This window comes from Sinohyriopsis cumingii, unplaced genomic scaffold, assembly GCF_028554795.1.
Source record: "Sinohyriopsis cumingii isolate HCF-2022 unplaced genomic scaffold, ASM2855479v2 utg000957l, whole genome shotgun sequence".
Taxonomy (NCBI): domain Eukaryota; kingdom Metazoa; phylum Mollusca; class Bivalvia; order Unionida; family Unionidae; genus Sinohyriopsis; species Sinohyriopsis cumingii.
This window is the reverse complement of record NW_028315947.1, coordinates 1,201,753-1,214,883: the sequence shown is the minus strand read 5'-3', so window position 1 is coordinate 1,214,883 and position 13,131 is coordinate 1,201,753.

The following is a 13,131-nucleotide window of genomic DNA, read 5'->3' as shown; positions in this document are numbered from 1 at the left end:
CTAAGTAAATTTAATTTCAGAAACAAAGTTTTCTAATATTGTAGAAACATTCGTATCCCATAGGTGTTCAAGTTTTCTATCGCGACTATGTGGTCTTAAAAATAATAAAAGAAAAGAGCAAACAACCAAATATTGTTGTAAAATTCAGCAAAATAATGTATTTCCATAGAGTACAAAGTGAAACTTTAGAAAGAACTTACAGTATTGCGAATTAAATCCGAAATAGGCCAAAACGTTATATCACCTGTTCAAATAAATAAAGTGATTAGGTACAGCTGTCTGTGATGGCTGTCATATTATGTCATCACGTCTGAGCCAGAGTCAACTACATGCTCTCTCTGCGGACTTGCCCAATACTTACATATCTGTTTTGCGTGCCATTCCTTTTCCCAATGCACCGAGCATCATTTGGCTGACTGGTCCGAAAAATTCCTCTACAACAATTTTTCCACAGGGAACAACCATGTTTTCCATCATCTGCATGTGCAAGACTCTACCAACTGTTTGAACTGTGTCCTCTTTCTCTCACGAACCTCTTCTGTCCTCTCTTCCCACGACAGAGTAAATTCCATCAAGATCATTTTCGTTGCAGCTGGCGACCTCATGACAACTTCAGGGTGGAGGGATGTCTGAACGTCGTCATGAAATATCAGTTTCCTGCTCAAGTCGACAGACATCTACCATGACTTTGCTTCCTGCAACAGTCCTGCACTCTCTGCCGTTGCGGTTGTTTGTTGTTGTCCCGTTTTTAACAAACTTGATCAACTGGTGGCCTGTTTTGTTTGGGACTATATCTCGTTCCGCCTTTCTTTTTTAAGGATATTATCCATCTCTCTCGTACTTTGTTGTGTCTCCACCTGTAGCGACTTTGGGACAAGCGCAACCTGGCATGCTGATAATATGTGAGCGGGTGTTCATGTTCCTTAACATTGTTGATATGATGGGTCTTCTAAGAGTTTCCACAGCACTGGTTTGGCTGGTGATGGTAGGAGGTCATACACCGATCGTAGTATAAATTGCACATCCAATGGTTTATATCTCCATATATCTGCCCAGTTTTGTTTCCTTTCTGACGGTGACCACTTAGTCCATATTGCCTGGATTCTCATTTGGGCTGCCTATGCTGATCTTGATTCGTCCTCTGCCCTACGGATCTTCTATTTCTTCTATCAACTTTGTTTGTATTCTTCCATGTTTGCGTTGTTCGTAACTATGGTCCTCCCAACGTTTGTTGAACCTACAACAACTCTATGCCTTAGCCGGCTCTCTTCCTGGTCCACTGCTTGAATCACTAACCAATTTGTTCCAATTCTTACTAAAGTGCGGTTATTTTCTGGTCTATCGAATCCCTAAGGTCAGGAGAAGTATTGTTTTTGCTACCTTGAATTCCTTTACCAAGGATGTCAGGGGCAGCTGAAGTTTGTTGGTTCTGCCATATAACCCAATACTGGTAAATGATGAAGGAAAACCAACCAGTCTTCGTAAATGCATGTTATTACGAATCTAGGCTCTTACAAAAAGTAACAGAAAAGAGTGAATACAACAAGCTTTGTAAAATTTAACAAATAATTTATTTCTCTAAAATATAAACTGAAACCTGAGAAGAAAAAAAACTGACCGTTTTTCGAATCAAATCCAAAAATAATAATAATAGAAGTGCTAATAGTAAAACGTGCTGAATGAAACTGAGTTCTAATCCCGATGAAAGCCAAAATGGAAGACGATAACGTCATTGATAATCAGAGAAGTGCTGCAGTATTAACAGTCTTTCGTTCAATAACAGAAAATATTATTACAGTTTTTTAATTCTGTATAAGTTTCGATAAATATCTTTCTCCAAGGATTAATTTAGAACATAAGTATTTCCAGGGAAAAGAATCACTTAAATTAAAAATAATTTGAAGAAAGTAAAATAATTAGCAATCGTTAGTCTTCACAGGTTTTGGACACTCATCTTGTTTACCACCAAACGCCTGGACTTCTTCGGGTTAAACTTCATTCTTGCGCATTCAATTTTCTCATCTAAGACTTTGAGAATCGATCTAGTATGGAATGGGGTCTGTGTTGTTATTGTCATATTATCCATAAACATTCTGTTGGAAGGGAGATGAATGCCTGACTCTGGTTTGGAACCTCTGGACTCTTTTTCACCAGCTTTGATGATGAGGTTCGTTCTTAACACAAAACAAATACTGAGATAGTACACCCAGTTACAATGCCCTTTTCCAGGTTTAGCCATGTAGTTGCCAACTTGTTATTTGAGAATCCCAAGTGTATATTGTTGAAGTAGCTCCTGATCAACTTGATGCCATGGTTAGAGACATGGTAGCGATGTAAGTCTGGCTCGATCAGTAGATGGGATATTGAACGGTAAGTATTGGTTAGGTCAAGCCACACGATTGTCAGGTCTGTCCGGTTAATCTGACTACACGCAGCAGCAGGATCACGGTTCTGGTATGTTCTACACAACCAGAAAATAATGTAATTCCACCCTTTTAGACAGAATTGTTTTTATATCTGTTATCATGTATGCTGTGATATGACTTGTCAGGATATAGAAGATCTTCTCCGCGTAGTGAGATTGTTTTAAATTGCACGATCAATGGTCTTGTATTTTACTTTGGTGCTAAGCAACATTCAGCCAGTTGCCAACAACCTGGAAAGGTCCCCTTCCTCCACACTCTATGGATATGTAACCAACGTCTCAACAGCTTCGGGTTTTTCTTGTACATATTATATGATATTCCAATGGGCCTGGAGCTGAGCTCTCTTCACAACATAGTGGACTTCTTTACAGGTCGGTTTATGTCTAGAAGTTTTCTTGGCGACTCTGCTACAGTTTCCAAGAGTCTCTTCTCTCTGATGATCCAAATGTTAACTTTAAAAAACTCTTCTACTTCAACTTTCCAGACCTTTGTCTCTCCAGCAAGGTTGAACTGAATCTTTATGGATTGGATATAAAGGCCGCTAGTGTCTTGCTCTTCCCTTTCCTCTTCCTCTTGATCCTTCCGCTGGTCTCCTTTTCCGTTTCGCTTGCTCTTCTGAACCGTTTCCTAAGCAGATTTAACTCCCTCCGTATACCCGTAATCGTTACCTTCTGTTTGGCATTAGCATACTCACATCTCGGCCCTTCTCTCTCACAAGCCCAAATCTATCTTTCCCAACTGCATAAACAATCGTTTTGAGGGTAGGCATTTTTATCTCGATACTACCCTGTAAAGTTGTTCCAATAATATGGTCTGGAACTTTGTAAAATGGCTGCGAACTGCTTCCTGTCATCTTCAGCCATACTATTTTCATCTTATTCTAGCTTATTGCTGATTGCTTGGGTTATTCCATCAACACTTGTGCGTCTCCTTCCACACCTTATTCTGACATTTCCTCCTTGGTTAGCTCACTCTTCTATTTATTTATTTATTTATTCATTTATTTATTTATTTATTTATTTGTTTATACCACATACATTAAAAATAACATGGCCTTTGAAGTGTTGTCATAAAGCAACTTGATATACCAGTAGTATTGGTATAACAAATTGTGATTTACCCATGGCATATGAATACGGATAATGAAGATGTTTTTATACCTATTATACTCTCTAAACATGGATATGACTTTCTAGGAATATTACATCTAAAAAGGAAGAATTAACAAGAAAATGATTTTCGTCTAACTTATTGTTATAGAAACTATAACATTTATACATATAAAAAAACATACTTAAATCCAGGAAATAAATATTATTGAGCTCCACCCTGAGTCGTCTGCTGTCATCTCTGTCAACACAGCTATTTCGATTCGCTCCCTCCGGCAAAAATTAAACACTGCAACTCTGTGGAAAAACAACACAATGACATCAGATAAGTAGCAAGATTATGAAGCAATATTTAATCTGCTAAACTGTGAGTTAATTGGAGAGTTTGATAGAAACATGGCTGAGTCATTTGTAAATGAAAATGATTATTGTGTTAGGGAAGACAGATTTGTACACCATGAGCGTGATGATATACAGAAATTTATAGAAAGTAAGCACAATGCAAACACTTTAAAAAAGACACTTTTTGATGTAAGACTAGTAACATAATTCTTGCAGTCAAAATATGAATTCAGAAATGTACCCAAGATACACCCATCTGAATTGGATCAGCACCTGGCTGGTTTTATACTCAGTGTTAGGAGAAAAGATGGATCTGAGTTTGAACCGAACTGCTTAAGAAGCATCATCAGCTCCATTGATCGCCACCTAAAAGTCAAGAAATATGCAAGTTCAATCATGAGAGAATTAGACAAATATTTTCCATTAACAAAGGATGCTCTTCGGGCTAAGCACAAATATTTAAAATCTAAAACAAAAGGAAATAAACGCAATCGGAGTCAACCGATCACAGACGAAGAAATAAATGCCTTGTATAGCTAAAAAGCTAATGGGGATGGAAACACCTGAAGCCGTAGTTAAAACATTGTGGTTTAACAACTCTGTGCATTTTGGTTTGAGCGGAGTGACTGAACAATACAATCTGAAAGGGGGGATGTTACATTAAAGAAAGATGTGAATAGCGTCGAGTATCTCGAACTCAATGAAAGGCAGAAAAAACAAGAACAGGAGAAAAGGTTAAGGACATCAGGGATATTAATCCTAAGATGTATGAAAACAAAAACAACAAAGAGAGAGATCCACTTGCTATCTACAAATGGTATGCTGAGTTAAGACCGGAAGACTTTTTTCCAAGGTGAAGATCCTTTCTATATTGCGCCCAACAATATGCCAATCTCAGTAACAAACCCAAAATTGTTTAGGAAACAAGTCGTTGGAATTAAAAAACTTGAATGCGTCATGACCAAATGAAAGAAAAGGCAAATATTACAGAAAGAAAGAAATTAACAATTACTAGTAGCCGAAAGTACCTAATTCAGAAGTTAAGATACAAAAATATTCCCCCCAATTGATATCATGCAAAGTTCAGGCCACAAAAATGTACAGTCTATAAACAGCTACTCAAACGTTAGTGACAAACAACAACAGACGTACTTGAATTACCTGAGCAACACCGGCCACCCAAGTAACGATGCTGTCAATCCGCACCCCCACAACAAACAAATATCCAACTGCACATCAACAGACTGATGTATATCAAGTTCCCAAACGTGTAATATTCGAAAGAATAAAATTATCAGCAACCCATTCTACTTATCATTTATCACCGTACAAAATATGGTTGTTATGAACCTCCCGCAAAACGTGAACGAGATCCCTAACTGGGTCAACTTCTTTCAACAGGTATAACGGTACCAATTGCGCAAGTCCAGGTGGGCGTGGCTTAAGGTGTAGAGAACATTGTATTTCGAAATAAACAACAAAACTAGCTGTGATTGGTGCATTATGTAAGAGTTGTACTTTCTGTTAGGCTTTAAAAAAGGTTGTGCCTCCTGGCAACATGTGAGATTATGTTAATTCCTATCTAGATGATATTTTGTATTTTTTATGATTTTTTTTAAAATGTCTGAAACTGTGTCTGTTGTGACTAGATAACTCTTACCCCTGTCTAGTTCCAGCAGAGGTATCTCTCTTAAATGCAATGGAGTTGCCTGGTTTTGTCCTTGTCAAATTGACAATCTAACACTGCTCTTCAGAAAAGTGTGACATGCACGCTAAAGTAGGATAGAAAATATTTTTATTTCTCCAAGCATTAGCATTAAGGTCTATGGAAAAACAATTGGTACCGTGATACCAACAGGCGAATTCTCAAACAGGGCCCACACAGCGGAAACCTAGGATATTATTGAAAGTGACAATGACAGTCAGTAGGAATAGCGATATATGGACATAAAAGATATCAGTGAAATGTGGTTAAGGTTAAATTGCTTAATTAGCTCTTGTTCCTTCATTATTTTGATGTTTCTGGCTCGAATCGTACTGTTGCTATAAATGCAAATGGCCGCCCTGTTACTATACTGATCTGACAACAAACAATGCAAATTCGATGTTTGCATGCACATTATAAACAAAATTGTATCTTAACTATCAGCCTTGTGTTATCATTTCATTTAATATTGCTAAAGGAAACATATAGGATTTAATATGAATGAAGTGTACATGACATTTTGAATCACTACAGAACTTCTTCTTTGAGCGCACATACGTACAAGGGGTTGTGAAGAGTTCACTCCTCTAAAGTGCACTGTTTATGGCCGTCAGTTTTATCTCCCATATAAAATGAAAACTTGTATGTGGCATAAATAAAATATATGCATAGTAATTACGCTGTATAAATGATATACCACTCGTTGTATAAATTTTTCATTAAAAGGAAATACACACACACACACACACACACACACACACACACACACACATATATATATATATATATATATATATATATATATATATATATATATATATATATATATATATATACATAAATATATATATATATATATATATATATATATATATATATATATATATATATATATATATATATATATATATATATATATATATATATATATATATATATACTACTGTGTGTGTTGTGGGGTGTATGTGTTCGTTTTCGCAACTATATTTTCTTTAATTTTGATATATTTTATTATCAGCAAATGTGATATTGAAATATATCGGTGTAAAAATATTAATATTGCCACACGTGCGATACTACTTGTATTGCCACAGTGACGATATCTCTTTCGGAATTACTTCTTGTTCCATTAGTAAGTATATTTGTAACTGCGAATGTTCTTCAGACCATTAGTTCCATATTTATGCCTATTTTAGTTTTGGTTTCATCTTCATTTGCGTGTCTCTCTCTCAAACCTTCCTCCTCTTTCTCTTCCCTAATGTGCAAAGAATGCTGTCTCTATAGTATACCTTTATATAATCAATAAATAGGCACCATGAAGAATGCCTGAAAATGAGTCCCAACCATAAAAGCCGGCCTACAATTATTAACTTACGTATAATTATTTTTTTACATGGGTCATGAAAATTGTCAGTCACTGAACCGGCATGTCCTGTCGCTATTCGACAATCTATCACCTATACAGTATCGTATACCTGTTGCACTGTTGCACTCAAAGATAAATTGTGCACATTGTTGAGACAAACTATTTATTAAAAATAGAAATGAAATCGCTTAATTAGTAATTGTAACTGTCGTTCGAATCATAATTATGACAGAAAACAAAAGATACGTCAGGTATTGATTAATGTCGATTGCAAGCCGAAATTAAGGGATAATCTAAATTTGAGTGCATCGGCAATTACCGAAATACTGCAAAAATGCCAACATGCAACATCCGCATTTTGCATGAAAAAATATTTAAAATACAAAATAGCAGCTAAATTAAACTCACAAACATAAAAATATGTAGTTTAATGATGTAACGCACTGAAGTCATCTGAAGCGTTCTGTAATGTTGTTATAGTACAGCCACCCCAGGAGTGTTCATTGTATCAAACAGCATCTTCGATAAATATAAAAAACTCTTCATTTTCCCATCATAAAACATACACAGTTTGAAGAATTATTCGGTTTGTAAAATTATCTGTTTCAAAAGTATTTTGACATTTCGGAATTTTTTTTTATCGGTGTTGTAATGCATCGGTTAAAGGTACTGACACAGAATGGACAAATAAATTCATGGAAATCAAAGGTTTTGTCTTTAAAAATATGTAATGAAAAGATAATCAAGGTTGTCGTTTAGTAAATGTAAGGACACATTTCACGAATGAAGTAAAAACATTTTGTATTGTCATTCGTGACAATAAAATGTTTCCATTTCACTCGTGAAATATTGATATCCTTTGTATAGTCTTTACCTTCTACATCATATGACACTTGTCTCGTCTGTAACTATTACCTTCATCAGGAACAAAGTCAAATATATTACATCTAAGTCATCAAGAATAAAATGCATGTGTGTACCTTTGTACATGTGTACATGCCTACATTTGTTTAAAGTAGTAATTGAAGCAACAGCAACACTCGCGGTTATGTATATCAATAAAATTATTATGACATATCCAATGCTGTCACTCCAGTATGTGTGTGTGTGTGTGTCTGTGTGTCTGTGTGTGTGCGTGTGTGCGTGCGTGCGTGTTTATTGAAATGGCTTTAGGTAATATAGACTGCGTTATGCCTTCCAAAACTTACCTGAATAAAAATCATACTGTGTAAACATACATTGATGTTTAGTTGCATGGTTACAGAACCAAACTATTGTATAAATTAAATGTTACAATAGATACTGCTAAACTGCTCATTTCATTTGTGTCATCTACCATTCGGTTACATAACGACTATGGTTTAGTTATAGCGAGGAGATAGAACTGAGATTAATATAAAGTGTGAGGAGTGTTTTTATGACTATCCTGAATCAGTAATATTTGTATTTATTGACAGTTGTTTTAGGTTGTTAATTTCTATCATAAGCACTATTGTTTATTCTAAATATTCCTGAAGACAGACAGCTTTTAGTCAGATTATACAATCAGAAACAAGACTCCATCAGTATTTCAATCGAAACTATGCGATTCCATTGTGTAATAGTGTCAGACATTTATAAACTTGGTGGAAATACTATCGGAGAATTTTCCCTTTTACTTTTACGATATCGGGAGATTCGCCAGTGTCCGCAATCTATATACTTTTAAATGAATGAAAGTATTTGATAGCATAGCGGGGTCCATTCGGTAGTCTAGTAGATTCTACTATTCATTCTTAGTTGGTATATAGCTGGTATTTCCATTAGTACTACCTGTTTGCTGCTCTCTCTTCGGGTGATGCGGATCAAACTGGTTGCTAGGTAGTAGAGTTATCTTATGAGTTACACATTTTCTATGATCTCGTGGCCAATGGTTTCATGACCTTTTTGTTGACTGGATTAAACTGTGGGGTTCTTTTTCCTTAAACTCTGACGCTGTTATTTGGAATTAGTTGCTTTATTCTCGGTGTGTGTGGCTGTTCGCAAGGATTTAGATAGCGTCAAGACTTTTGAACTTGCTTTGACCCCTCTGGACACAGCAGACCTTATGTGTGGAGATATTCAACTCCAATTTAGCTGCCTTGGGATATGATTTGCCAGTTGTGGTAAGTGTAACTTTGACTTCCATAAATTTCCCAGCCTCAGGAAAGCGTATGCATTTCTTCTGTTTAAGGCGATAGGCTTCTTCGGGTTTCCATTTAAAGCAGTCTCTCAAGTACGAGAGATGTTCTTCTTTACAATGCACACGAAAGGCTTTCGTTGTTCAGGACAATATATCGTGAGTATCCATTACACATCGAGCTAAGGCTGATTTACGTTTATATGCATCTTTGTGTTGTCCATAGCAGCTAAAACAACGCAAAGAGTTAAGGATAAAATGGTTTTCAATAACCTGGCATGTATTGATGTAGGCAAAGTGTCTCAGTCGAACTTAGAATATATATATATTAATGGATATTCCAACAAATTCGCTTTGCGCCAAAGATTGTCCTACTGAACTTTTCAGAAATATGATACAAGATAATGATCAATTTTAAGTGTTATTTTTCTTATTACTTGACACTTCTGGCTTTCCAGCGAAATCGTAAGGGAATCAGCTATAACAAAATGTGATAGCTCGGTTAACTTCTGATTTTCAACATTGGAGTCTACTGTGAAAAAATGAGGCCAATAACCCTGATTGAGAACGGTTTCCTATTTTTAGTACATGGAGGAATTGTTGCTGTCGGTGTGAGACAAGGTTGGTTGAAATTTTGGTTGGTTATCCCATAATTACTTTGCCGCCCGTGCTCCTCAGTATCCTTGATGCCAAGAAGGGGCGGTGATTTATACTAATTTAGCGGAAACCATTTGCCTCATCTCTGCTCAACTAATTCTGCCCAAAAGAATACGGGATGCAACCCGCATCAAGCTGGCGCCTTCCATTCATTAGCCTCACACCACATGCAGGAGGGCGCTCGAGTAATATTAATCATTTTCTGATTTTTCTGATGAATACGTTTTGTGCGTTAATCATTGTATCCCCACCCCAAAACAAACTGGCGTGGGGCTACAAGAACGACGTTTTACCTCGAGTTTTTTTTACTTCAACACAGAATTTATTGGCAATATCGACCAAGCTTTATTCAAATTCAAGCTTCTAGAGCTGTTGTACAACTTTGAGTCACCTAGCGTCAGTCTAAACAGGCTTGTGCACTATGCTTCGTTTGTCATGCGTCTGTCAAAAAATGCTTGATCTCACTCAATGGTCCATTTTTAACATCGATTTGAAATATATATACATATATATATATATATATATATATATATATATATATATATATATATATATATATATATATATATATATATATATATATATATATATGAGATTATATCATGCATATCTAGAAGGGTTTCATTACTAGGCGTGATCCAAGCATATTTTTGAGGCTATCTGGTATCTCACCGGTTACCTTTTTTTACTGTTCTGCAGTCCCCCTTTATTATTCACATTTAATCAAATTGTGAGAGCAGTATGGCTCCGACATAACGAGTTAATATTTTCTCTTACAGATGCAGTAATCGTTTTATTATGTACTCATTTTGTTATTCTACCTAAGGCTTCATTTTAGAAAATACTCTATTTTGTTATTCTACCTACGGCTTAATTTTAGAAAATACTCTACAAGAAACAAAGTAGTTAACATTATGCTGTTTAATACGCATCAGTAGATTCATCAATTCACAATAACATTATTAATAAGCACATAACAATGTCATTGCCAATTTCGAACTTCGTCGCTCGTTAGACACTAGTTTAAAAAGGAATTGTCGTTTGGGTCTACTTACAATTGAAATTAGAGTCATATTGTGAGTGAATGCGTATTGCAGCAACTTTTCATTCGCTCTGGAATGGATGGATTTGTTTAATCTTTAGCAGATTCAGCTCTGTTCTGTTTGTGATGGACATGACTCATTACCCGTGTCAACTGCGCACGACGTACATGTGATCTGAGCAAAGAGAGACGAGCATTGAATCAACTGCAAGTGTGTTTCTTTTCTGTCATTGATAGTTTGGAATCAAAATGTGGGAAACATATGATTTTTTTTCTCACTTGAAATTATAAAACAGACTCCTTGGAATATCGCATTCATTTCATTTTGAATGTAGTAAGGAGAATCTAGACGAAACAATAGTGGAATTGTGCGATGTGTAATCAAGTTTTAGAATCCATGACATAGCTGATGTAATACGAACTTTTAGAACTAAGTACATTTTGAGGAAATTCAAGATGCACAATTAAATGCACTTATAACTTTGCCATTCTTATTGCCAGATAAAGAAGACATGTTTATGCATTGTCATTTGCATTTTCTTTGTAGATAACCCAGCTATGTATTGACTTAAATGTCGTCTCTCGCTAGTCTAAATCCGAAACATGTTATCAAAACATTTTAACGCGGAAAATTGCAAAGCAGCTGGTGTGTGACAGTCAAGCCAGCCAGCGGAAATAAAAGTCTTCGTTGTTTTGGCTTATTGGCTATATGGCCCTTACTTTTCTACTAAATCTTTCAGTTGCATTGTTTCTCAAATTTAATACTTTGATTTATAAAATGGTACGTCTCTGATAGATATGCGACAGCCCTTGACCTCAGTATCTTTATCTATGCTATTTTAATATACCACAGAGAGCACTGGTCATAGTCCGAACCATTCCATTTACGAAAAGTTACAAACATTTGTACTACATAACTGTTTAAATGATTTAAATGGTATTTTCAATACTTCGTCTCTCACGTTTATTGTAGATATTCTAATATCACCTTCATTCGTTCGCTTGTTTGAAAGTTTTATTTGTGACGCAGTAAATTCGTCATAATCGTTCATTTTTATTTTCAAATAGACGAATCAGCTTCTTTAGTTCATATACAAGAAAATCTAATAAACTTAAACATAATTCGTCTACCACATGAATGTAGAAAGTTTATTTTATAAAGTAATTCCTAATACAAACTATAGTATATTTAGACCAACGGGTCGCGCAATATAAAGCCGTGCAATATGAGAAAATTCTGCCCAATTCTGAAACTGTAAAGGTAACGAAGAAAACAAAGATGAGCGTATAGTAATGTTTTGGTACAAGTTTATTTACCACGGAATATTGTTTTCATAATACCATTGCTTATTGTTCCCAAGATAATAAACTATAGTCGATTATCATTGATGCAACACCAAACGGATAATCGTTATGCAAATCGTGTAATGAAATAGGATAATTGAGATCAACTTCAACAGAATATGAAACGTCTTCTGGTATTTTTTCTGTTTCAGATAAAAATTGATCTGGTGTGATCCAACAAAATCCATCAAATGGCATTTTTTCTGACATTGCGTGATCGTACAAATTATTGTGTCATAATAAATAAAAGGTTTTGATGGCATATTAGGATTATGCTCGCTCATGTACTTGTTATTTGCTTCCGAATATGTCTCTGTTATTACGCTGATACCACTAATACACTTTTCAATAAAATTAAACATATCAACATCAGTCAATAATTATAACTATATTTCACAAAACTTAAGTAGAGTGTCCCACGATAATCCTGGCGCAGAAGAATAACAAAATGGATCTAATCCATACCTGTTATAGCTAACCTTTCTAACCTCTCAAATACATTGGCAAGTAACAATACATTAGTTTTCAAGAATAAATCATAATAATAACCAAATTTTTACAATCGAATTCTTTCCAAATTCTTTTAGCATATTCATATTCATCATCAGTTATATTTTCGTTTTTTAACTCTGAATAAAATTTCTCTTCGTCAGGTAAAGAAGTTTCATTAAATTTATCCCAATCGTCAAGATATTAGTACAGAGATATTCCTTTTTTGTTCATAAACTTGATTTGGAGACATCCTCTCTACCGAAACAACCTTAAAGGTTATTAAACTCACTACAACCTTTAACCAGCTCATCTAACGATGCTGCCATAAACTAAGCTGTCAATAAAACTACAGTAACAGACATATACTTTCCAAATTTATTTGCGACACACTTGATTACGTTAAACGAGGTGTTTTTCAGAACCACCAACAGCTTCAACAATAATATTACTGTCATATCCACGAAAATTGTATAAAATGACAGGAATAAAA